This window comes from Podarcis muralis, chromosome 9 (genome assembly GCF_964188315.1).
Source record: "Podarcis muralis chromosome 9, rPodMur119.hap1.1, whole genome shotgun sequence".
Taxonomy (NCBI): domain Eukaryota; kingdom Metazoa; phylum Chordata; class Lepidosauria; order Squamata; family Lacertidae; genus Podarcis; species Podarcis muralis.
Genome location: NC_135663.1, coordinates 30,537,778 through 30,549,874, shown reverse-complemented (window position 1 = coordinate 30,549,874; position 12,097 = coordinate 30,537,778).

Genomic DNA, 12,097 nt, shown 5'->3' with positions numbered 1-12,097 from the left:
AGAGTGACCAATTTCCTTATTGGAGTAGGCAATTTATAGGCAGGAATTGCTTCAGGGTCAGAGCCACTGCACTGCCTTCTCTCTCTGGGCAGTGTGGTGGACGGAACTGGATCCACTGCACCACCCAAAGGGCAAGGTGGCAACTGCTGTTTGCCGTCATTACTTGTTTTCCCACCTAAAGAGCATTTTTGTGCCCTTCACCTGCTTACTCTCTGGGCGGCAGCCTGATCTCCATCAGCATCCACAGGCAGGCAGAAGTTGCATGAATTGGCCTGCTTGGGGGAAAGGGAGTGGGGTAGGGTGCTGCTGAAGGCTGCTTCTTAAAGGCAGCTAGTCAAGGATACTGCATTTAATTCCACTGATTTCTACAAGAGACATTTAAGCCGATGCTCTTTCTTTGCTATTACATCTAGTTATAAATCCAAACCTGAGCCCAGTCAAAAACAGGTGCCCCAGTTGAGCCCCAGGGATTCCTAGTTCAAATAAAACTCCTTTAATCACATTGATTTCTTGCAAGGGCATCAGTTAGTGCATTCAAGGTGTTGTGTTCAGAAAATGCAGGGGGAAGAGTTAAGCAGTTGGTTTGTATAAAGTGGATTGCTTCTTAAGTGGGACTTCAGAATCTCTCACACATCATACATCATTTCCCAATTTTCCAGATTGTTAGTTTTGTAATCATTCAAACAAGTATCCTGATAAGACATTCCTGACTGTAAATATAATTTTATTTAAAAGCAAAGCACACAAGCTGTCACTCCTGGTTCTATAAGAAAGTAGTTTGCTTGGGGGGGGGGGAGGGGAAGAGATGAATACAGACTAAATAAAATGTCTATTTTGCTTTATATGCAGAAAAGGAAGGGGAACTTATCTACCTTCAGATGTTGATGAGCTAAAACTTCTGTTAGCGTAGCTAGTGATCAGAGATGGTGGAGATTATAGTCACACAAGATTTTGTGGGCACCAATTTCCCCAACCCTGATTTGAAGGAAACCTTTATTTAGACACAAGAAGAACCATGTTGCAGAGAAGATACCGTTAGCAGAATAAGCTTTGCACTGAAGAATCACACATTTGGCCTTTCCAGAAATGCAACCAGTGTCGCACATTTTTTTAAATATTTTTTTCACAATCATTCTGCAAGTGAACAAGTGTTACAGCTATATCTCACAGTGGAGCCATGATGCCACTTGCAGTGATGAGTGACATAAAGGACTTGCACTAATTTGGGAAGGTTTCCTTTAAGCAGCACTCATGGGTTATATACATATATAAGGTGTGAAATATATAAATATGTATAAACAGTAGCCGTGCAATGCCCATTTCAAGATGGTGCTTTTTTCTTCTTCTGGGTGCATGCAAGAGAGCTATTTGTAAGACATGCAGTGATTTCTGGCTTTTTCAGACACATTGCAAAGGTACAGTGCCCCAGTGCTAGTATTATGCTCTATATGAGGTTAAGGCAATAATTTCAGCTCTCTTCTCCTGACCTTTCTCCAAGTGCCAGGATCAACTTCATTCAGACATGCAGCTCAGTTTTATTCTCAGAACAAGTAAATCCCACTGTGTCCAAACGGACTTGCTCTCTTATTAAATGGATTTAGGATTGCAACCTAACTCTGCTGCCACTTTCAAGCAATGGAAGGGGTGCTATTTTCCTAAACCTTTCCTACAAGTAAGCCCCATTCAAGCAGAGGACGTCTTCCAGCGAAACAAGCATCCTGTTCTATGCCATGGATAGGAATGGAAGCTTTTTTCACTCACACATATGGTAGTTTGCTGAGTCCCTTCTGGGACTAGTGGCAGAATCCACTTAAAAGAAACAAAAACTGAACCCAGTGTGCACACTCTATATATACATAACTACACCTGTTCCCACTCAGGAAAGCTGAGAAAGGCTATATTCCCTCCATACATCACAGGGAGAAGGGATATTTTGCTGCTGGCTCCCATAGGAATGAGCATAAGTGTGACGCTAAAAAGAAAACCTTTTAGAAAAAATGTCTGGGCAGACCCTTTGTTTATGAAAGCACGCTGTGAATTTGCCATTGTAAGCCTGGTGTAAATACTTAAATGTCAATCTCCTAATGTGTTTCCAGTCTCATCTGCGGATTACTATCTGCTTTGCCAGTCCAGTGCAATTCAACGGCAGGTCAAGAGTGCCCCCTGGTGTTCTTATGCTATTAAACGTTGCTGGTTCTGTGTGTGTTTTTATTCGACTGTCCCATTTAATTTTATTAGTAGAATAGAGGCCTCTGATTACAGCGCTATTTCCTCTTTGTCACCTTGGGACAGTAGCAGGGGGGACAGAAAGATTTGTCGGAATCTCTGAATAGCACCTTTGGGGGAGAAGGTATAATTTCTGCTCAACAATAACTTCAAATTGCATCCCACCACCAGTTGTTTCCGGACGAAGAAACTTCCTGGCAATTCCAGATTCTCAAACTGCCAAAAACTAAATAGCATATTATGGAAATCAGGGGATGGCAGAGTACCAAACCTTTCAATAAACGCATATCTGGATGCAAGCGAAAGAGCTATTCGTAAGACGTTTGGTGCTTTATGGCTTTTTCGCACACGCTGCAAAGGGACAGTGTCCCAGAGCCAGTATATGCTGCATGAGAGCTCAGGGAAGGAACTTCAACCCATTTCCCACAAATTCCAGGACCAGCCCCAGCCAAACCTCAACATAAATTCCACTGAGTCCCATAGGATTTAACCACCTTAGGAAATCGACATAGGATCACAGCCGTACTCTGCTGCCACTTTCAAGCCTTGCAGGGGAAGCTGAAAAATTAAACTTAAATAATAATTTCAGTTTCCAGTTTTTTTAAAAAATATTTCAACAGCAATACAAATCCAATATTACAATAAACATTTTTTTTGGACTTTCCCCACCCCTTTTGCAGTTTCTAATTTTATTTTAAATAATAGCTCTGCATTTTCTTCATTAATCCAATTATTAATTACTCAGTTGTTTCCTTTTAAGTTATATTTTAACTGTTTGGTTTCAGTTAGTCCTGCTAATGAACTAATATGTGTACAATAACATTTCAAAGAATCTAGAAATGTTCTTCAGTCTCCCTAATAAAGTTTTTTCTCTTCTTGGTTCCTTATTGCTCCCGTTAATTTTGCTGTTTCGGCATAGTCCATAAGTTTGTTTTGCCACTCCTCTTCGGTTGGTACAGACTCTTCTTTCCATCTCTGAGCGTAAAGCATCCTGGCCCGAAAAATTAAACTTTGAGGCTATGTTCCTAAGCACACCGGGAATAAGCCCCACTGAACGCAGTTCCATTTGCTTCTTGCATGGAAACAGGCATCAGATGCACTGCACATCTCTATGAAACAGAAATGGCAGGCTTCCAGTCCATGGGATGTTCAACCTACAGGGACGACATGTCAATGTTGGCTGGGACCAGAAGCAACATAACGGAGGACCACAGCTTCCATTGCTTGGTCCACTTTTGCTTCCAGCCACAATTTCCCCTTCCATCCATTGCAGATATGCCCGATTGTCTGGTGGTTAAAGAATTTGATCTGCCTATTCATTCAAGGAGAATGTATGTATGTATCCACTTGCTTCATTTATATCCCACCTTTCTGCCAAGCTGGCATAAATGTCCCCCCCCTCCCCGCCACCCCATTTTTATCCTCACAACGATCCTGTGAGGTAGGTTTGGTTAAGAGAGATTGCCTGCCTCAAAGTCATTTATTGCCCAAAACGGCATTACATGTTATCGCTGCGGACCAGTTTGAGAAGACGGTACAAAACCTAATTTTAGCATCTGCTTGTGACTAAAAAGGAAAGATCCAAGAACCTATTTTGCCCTTTGTTTTAAGCGACAAGACTCAGGAAAAGTAACAAGGAAAGGCAGAATAACTCTGAAAATCAGCAGACATAGACAAAGCAAAGATCAAGGAATCCTCAGTGACAATGAGGTGCCACCATGCTAGAGGTTTACTCCCCTCCCTCTCCTGTTGTGATGCTTTCTTGTGGCTGAAATGAAAGAAGAGGATCAAATCTAAACATTACTAGGAGCCTTGGCTGGAGTTCATTACTAAAGAGATGTTTGGGCTGATTCCTGGATGACTTTGCTCTCTAAAACAAAGAGATATCACAGGTCATTAATTCTTGCAAGTCTCCTTTCTTTTATATGAGTAATTTGGCATCTGGCATAAATATGGGAGAGCAGCAGCGATTTGGTTATGGTCTTTACAGATTAAAATCTTTCAGAATAAGAGAGAAATAAATACAGATGGCAATGCAGAAAGGCTTTGATGTGCATCTGATTATCACATTTAGTTGCATCCTGTTGTCTGGCTACTACTGATTCCTTGGCTACTTTTGCCTGTAACTGCCTGAACAAATAAGCAGCACTCTTTACTGCCTCTGTCCCTTGCAAGTGACCGCTCTTCCAGACTCTGGTGCAGGACTCCCCCAGATGACCAGTTCATTCATCAGTCATCCTGATTTGTTTGCACAAAGTTTATCTGGTGGTTGGACAATGCCTAGTCTCCATTCTGCCTTGTTTTGTTTATGGAGCAGTGATTCACCAATAAGCATTCGTCCTGCATCCATTCTGATTTACTTGAAGGGAGTTTCCACTTCCTCCTATTAACTGTTCCTTCATTCCACACTTTTCAGTGCATTTCCCTGACGCCACAAAACTTTATTTATTTGTTTTTATTTAAAGTGGATTTCTTGTGCTAGGGCAACAGAGCAATTTAATGCACGTCAGTTGTGCAAACCTTGAAAACTTCCCACAAAATAAAGGAAGTCAGGTAAATGCTGGCTGCAGACCTTTGTACTCAGTGGGAGTTACTTTTGAGTAAATGTATACAAGATTCAGCTGAATGGCATAAATGCAAATAGTTTCCATTTCACTTGGTGTGTGTGGGCGAAATAGGGTAACATTGTCCCTTTCTACACATAATGGAAGAACTACCAGCTATTTTCAGAAAATTCTAGTGAGGTAAAGGTAAAGTTACACCTGACCATTAGGCCCAGTCGCAGACAACTCTGGGGTTGCATGCTCATCTTGCTCTATAGGACGAGGGAGCTGGTGTTTGTTCACAGACAGCTTCTGGGTCATGTGGCCAGCATGACTAAGCCACTTCTGGTGAACCAGAGCACTGCACGGAAATGCTGTTTACCTTCCCGCCAGAGCGGTACCTATTTATCTACTTGCACTTGACGTGCTTTTGAACTGCTAAGTGGGCAGGAGCTGGGACTGAACAACGGGAGCTCACCCCTTCGCAGGGATTAGAACCACCGACCTTCCGATCGGAAAGCCCTAGGCTCTGTGGTTTAGACCACAGTGCCACCCGTGTCCGTAGTGAGCTAAAACCACCCCCAATAAAAAGACATCAGTGTTGTTGTACACCTAAGGAAAGGTTGGGGCTCATTTGCATATCTGGATATAGTGCATATTTGGAGTTTGTGGGTACCAGATTCCCCTAAATTCCTGGGTCTAGTAGGGGTCATAATTTAATCAATACAAATGTTAAAATATAATAATAATAATAATTTTTATTTATACTCCACCCTCCCCAGCCAAGGCCGGGCTCAGGACGGCTAACAAGCAATAATAAAAACAAGTTGAATGAATACAACTTAAAAACAAGATTAAACTACAACAATTAAAATATCAAAACATTAAAATATTAAAATGCAGCCTCATCACAGGAGGAGAAAGGAAAAAGAAAGAGGGGGAGGGAATCAAATTGGCTCCAAGCCAAAGGCCAGGTGGAACAATTCTGCCTTACAGGCCCTGCGGAAAGAAATCAGATCCTGCAGGGCCCTGGTCTCATGAGGCAGAGCGTTCCACCAGGCCGGAGCCAGAGTTGAAAAGCCAGGTCAGTTTCCTGATCAAGTAATCGCTTGGGAGACGAGCCATTTAGAGAACATAGGGAAGGCGATAAGCCGTTAGAAAAGCCAAAGTGGGGTGCCCTGTGCGATACGGCAAATGGGAAGGGCCCCTCCCTCAACTCAAAGTTAGTTAGTAGACAAAGGCACAGTTTTAAGTAGAGTTCAAAGTTGAGGGTTGGCTATGGTGTGACCTAGAGGAGAAGAAACAGTTGCAGGCTGTTAAAAACAGCTAAAGCTGCAGAGGGAGTCAGGCTGATTTCTGTTTGAATTTACAGCTCAGGTTGAATCCATCATAGACTTGGGTTGTATATATGTGTAAATAAACCATACATCATAAAGACACCACAGTCTCTGCTATGCCTCATTTCCCAAAGGAAACGTGGTCCCTGGGTAAGCCGCCTGGAACCCCTGGCATCCCACACTGCTTGGAGATTGGGGTCATGTGGAACAATATTTCACCAATTGGTGTTTGCGTTCTTATTTTTTGCAAAAGTTAGGGAACATCCCTTTTCTCTCCCCCCCCCCCTCTTTTCCTCTCCCTTTCTGGGTCAGTTCATATGGTCCTTGAGGCTCCTGAGCCATTTAAGGCTTTTTAGGTCAAAACCAGCACTTTGAATTGGGCCTGGAAACTAATCGGCAGGCAGTGCAGTCAGGCCAGGATCAGTGTAATATGCGCAGATAGTCTTGCCCCCGTGAGCAACCTGGCTCCCCAATTCTACACCAGCTAAAGTTTCTGAACCATCTTCAGAGGCAGCCCTCCGTATAACATGTTGCTGGGTCAGAATGAGATCCAGTCTTTTCCAGCCTGCTGGCCTAGCCAGGATGGCACTCATAAGCATAGCCTGAAGGCACCAGGTCTTCCCTGTTGTATGTCACCAGGTATTTAGAAGTATGCTGTTATCAGGCTCACAAAACTGGCCAGCCTCTTGAAACTGAATTTGCCTGCTGGGAAAAGGATTGGCAGAGGAGGAATGGAGAGCCAAAGCTGGCAACAGCACTTAGCATGTTTGGGCAGCTGCCAGAACCCCAGTGCCATGGAAGTGTTCACCACCGATACCTTCCCTGGCCCTGTTTTATTTACTCATCTGGCCTGGTTCTCTATGCTGGGTGCCTGGATCTAACGATCATTTCCATTTCCCACAGTGCCCCACTTAGTGTTGCTGTTGGGCCTTGTGAAAAATTAATATGCTGACCCCATATGTACCTGATTCTGATGCCAAGCAAATCTGCTAGGACCCACTGACAAAGAGCACTTACCTGGCAGTATTGAGCACCTTGAAGCAGGTGTGCTCAAAGAGATCTAATGGACATTTTAAAAATCACAATCAGGATTAGAATCTGTTGTTACAAATGTAGAGTAAGTGTAAGCTCCGGAGATATTTTTTTAAAAACACACGCATTAAAACTGATATTCTGGCATCAACAACTCATTTTTTAAAAAGAACATATAGGTTAGTTCATTAATCATATTTGGTTACTACTTCTTTAATAGGGATATATTTTCCTGTGATTTTCATTTTTTAATTGTGTGTTTTGCTTATTTTTTTAAAAGAAAACTTATACCCAGATTTATCCACTGTCAGGGGCTGGACTGAGAAGGAATGGTGGGAGCCGCCGCCATCTCTCTCTGCACCTTCCTGGGAAGAGGAGGGTGGTGTAGATTTAAAAGAATGGTTTGCTGAGGGGCGTGGCTCAAAGGCTGATGAGAGGAAAAGCTGGGTTATATTGGAGCAGGAGGGTGGAGCAGCATCGGGGGAGAGGCAGTTAACAGACTCAGTATCTCTTGAAAGCATTCCTGACCCTCCTTCTGCCAAAACTAGATGAGCTCTGCGTGTAGCAGAACAGAAATCTCAAAGGCACTGACCAACCTGTGCAGGAGTGACATAGATTAAGGGGGACTGAAGGGGTGGGACTTTACTTGGAGCAAAGCCATCATTAGAGAGACAGTGTTCTTTGTCACTCTCTGTGAATACTGAATCAATTCCATGGTAAGAACTCCTTTCGTTTATCTGCCTTTTGATTGCCACTGGGGAAGGGGTCCTAATTCCCTGAAGCCTTGCCAGAGCCCTGACATCCCCCCGCCCCCCGCAAAGGAACTCAGAGTGGAGAACAAAGCAAATCATCATCATCATCCAGGGTGATATCTAATGGTGGCTTCCCATAGACAAGTAGGACTTACCCTAACTCCACTCTGCAGTCACTATGCTCTCCCAAATCTGCTATGGAGGGTTGTAGTTTGCAGGGAGGGGAGTAGGGAGAATGGATTGAAGGGACACTGGATATTCCCCACAGTATTTAAAAGTGATATATCATATCCAGTGGTAGACCTGCATTTTTTGGCCCTTGAAACTTGCACTGTTATGGAGGCCCCTTTGCAACCAGCAACAAGGTGGGGTTCTGCGACAGAGTACCACAATTTTTGAAAAAGAGTTACCGTATTTTTCGCCCTATAGGACACACTTTTTCCCCTCCAAAAATGAAGGGGAAATGTGTGTGCGTCCTATGGGGCGAATGCAGACTTTCGCTGAAGCTTGGAGAGCGAGAGGGGTCGGTGCGCACCGACCCCTCTCGCTCTCCAGGCTTCAGGAAGCTATCCGCAAGCCTTGCAAGCCCGCGGGCTCGCAAGGCTTACGGGCAGCAGCCTACAGCCCACAAGCTCAGGGGAAGTGGGGAGGCGCAGCGCCGCCACCCCGCTATTCCCCGACCTGATCTGGAGGCTGGCGGGGGGGGGGGAGAAGCAAGCTTTCTCCCCCCCCCCGCCAGCCCCACAAGCTCGGGGGATAGCAGGGAGGTGGAGCGCCGCCACCCCACTATTCCCCGACCTGATCTGGAGGCTGGCGGGGGGGGGGGAGAAGCAAGCTTGCTTCTCCCCATCGCCAGCCCCATAAGCTCGGGGGACAGCGGGGCAAGCCGCTGCCCCACGGAGGCTAGAGAGGCTCTCCCTGAAGGCAGAAGAGGGAGACGGAGCGCTCCGTCTCCCTCTTCTAGCTTGGGGATGGCTGCGCAAAGCCTCTGCAGGGCAGCGGAGTGCGCTGCCCCACAGAGGCTAGGGAGGCTGTCCCTGAAGGCAGAAGAGGGAGACGGAGCGCTCCGTCTCCCTCTTCTAGCTTGGGGATGGCTGCGCAAACCTGGGGGGGAAATAAATTTTTTCCCCTTGATTTCCCCCCCAAAAAACTAGGTGTGTCCTATGGGCCGGTGCGTCCTAAAGGGCGAAAAATACGGTAACTACTACATTTCAGATTTTGATTAAAATTGCTGTACTGGATTGTCCCATGTTACATGAAGCACATTTTACAAACTACTCTTTTTTCTGGTTTTTCTAGCAACATATTCATGTACAGTTTCGTCATATGATACCTTCCTTGCAATGTCATTTTCTAGAGTCAACATGCATACAGACTTTAAGTGCTCTTCAGCAGAACAGCCAATTTACGGTGACACTCCACCGTTGCAACATCTATGTTACTCATTCTCAAACTTTGGGATTGAAATATATGCAACAAAAAATTAATCAAAATGAGTTGTGTGCTACTGTGGCACTACTGTGCAACAAAATCACTTGCCAAAAAAAAGGGGGGGGGGACTTTCTGCAGCAAGGAAAGTGATGGGGAAATGCCTTGGAAAGTGTGGGATAACAATTGCTTGACATGGCACTATATAACTTCCCCGCAAACAATTCAAAATCAACAGCCAATATTGAATAGCCACCTTGCAAATTTTGTGCAAACAAATCAGGATGAATGCTCAATAAACAGCACCCTCAGTTTATGGGAACAGCAGTCAAAACAGGAACAGCATTAAGAAAAATACACCTTGAAAAGGAAACATTCTATCCATAGCTGTCAACTTTTCCCTTTTCTTGTGAGGAATCCTATTCAGAATAAGGGAATTTCCCTTAAAAAAGGGAAATCGTTGTCAGCTATGATGCCCTTTCTGAAGAGTCACGTTTTGTCCACTTCATAACAGAATAAATGCAGGGCCCTGGTGAATATCAATTACAGGTTTTTAAACAGTAAAACACTCACATAGACTCACAAACATACGTACATGCATACATATTAATCCAAGTACTTTGAAACTAAAATCCTGAAATTGCTATCTGCAAAAAAGACCACAAGGTGGCAGAATACACTTTGACACGTTATTCCACTGAATGTGTATTGTGAAAACATTATGAACGGTTGTTTTTGAAATTTATAATTTGATGCATTCGATTAGACCATACAAAAGTGAATTGCTAATGTATTATCTGCAGATCATCAACTATTGACTGGATAAATTGATTGGTGACTGTAAGCAAGAACCAAAAGTGAACTATTTTGTAATTAACATCCAAGCTCATTATTGAGACCTGAAAATTAGAATAACCATCCAGCACTCATGATGCCCCATGCTTCCCATTGCATTGCAGAGTTTTGTGCAAAGCTGTTTTAAGAGAAAGCTCAACTTTGCATTGTGATCTAGTATAGCTGGGGGAAGGCTCCAAAAGCTAAAGAGTGACATAGGAGCAGGGGGTTGATAATCATTAGGATCGCTTCCAACTCTACAATTCTATGATTCTAGTGAGCACATTGATGCCCTGCACAGTCACACACATTTCTACACCACTCCACAAATGCAAGCTCCAGGAATTCTTTCAATATCCTCTCTACAAGCTTTGTTCTGATTATAGGTCTCCAGTCATTTAAGTTTTACGATCAAACATAAATATGAATAAATATATTTAACAACAATTTTTAGTTCAATTACTGTGACAACAACTTGTTAGTTGTTTGCCAAAAGCAGGCATAGCCCATGTGATGCCCTCCAGATTTGGCTGGACTACAAGTCCCATCAGTTCCTGGCAGATCTACTAGTCATGAGTGATGGGAGTTGTAGTCCACTATATACAGAGGGCACCACATTGGCTGCTCCTGGTTTAAAGCATATAAGCATTTTCCTGCACTTTTTCTTAACAGCTATCTAAAAGTACAGACTAGGCCCAGAGTTTTCTACACAGTACAAAGGAAGCCAAAGGCAATCGCTTCTGTAAATGTGGTTTTTACAGATGACTAGCACAAAAATAACTAATAGAAATCTAGGAGTAAAAGTATGGCAAGTTCTGCTTCTACCTCCTGAAACACTTCTATTCATAACATTCGCCAGCTTGGTGGTCTCACACCAAGGGCACAACCAATTACACGGTGGTCAACACTATTTAACATTTTTATTACTGCAATTACATACTTGCACAGAAAGTGTCAGAATGGCTTCCACTTACTTCCTAAGGAAAGTTAACCACCTGCCCATTTAAACTGCAAGCAGCCCTTTGGAGAACTAGAATGATTTAATTCCTAAAGCTTTCATTGCTATAGAAGGCATACAGGAGTTGTGTTGCTATATCAAGTTCCTGCACTGAACTACCATAATGCTGTGGCTGCAATCTCACTTACCTGGAAACAAGCCCCATTGAATATTGTTGCTGCTGTTCAGCGGCGTAGCGTGGGTTGTCAGCACCCGGGGCAAGGCAAGTAATTTGCGCCCCCTAACCCGTGGATTTGCGCCCCCTAACCTGTAGATTTGCGCCCCCTAACCCGTGGATTTGCCCTAACCCCAGATGTTGCGCCCGGTGCGGCCGGCACCCCCTGCACCCCTCACGCTACGCCACTGCTGCTGTTAATCATTCACATTTATATCCCTTTTCCAAGCTGGCTCTCCCCCTCTCCGTTTTCACAATAGCCCTGTGAGGAAGGTTAGGCTGAGAGACAGTGGCTGGCCTAAAGTCACATAGTGAGATTCATGGTTTAGTAGGGATTTGAACCCTGCAATCCCAGGTCCTCTCTCAACACTCAGAACCACTATACCACAGTGACTCTGCTATGGTTCTTACCTCTTAAGTCAGCACACACAGGATTGCATTGTAAGGCTGAAATTCTATGCATATTTGCCAAGGAGTTATACTCATTGATCACAGGGCCACCTATAGCATATGCACCGCCAGGGAGCAAGGATCTGTCCAGCACCCCCCAATTTAGTTTAGCTGCCCCCAAATTTTTAGGGGGGGCAAACCAGCTTTTTTGTGGCAGGAAAATCACTCACCTGTAACAATGACACCGTGGAAATAACTGCTTTTGTTTCCTGACTCGTCGGGAATATTTGAGGCTACGGAGTAACAGAGCGACGGAGGAGGGGAGCAGGGACTTTTGCTCCATTGCTTTTCACTGCCGCCAATCGAGAGGGTCCATTATACAG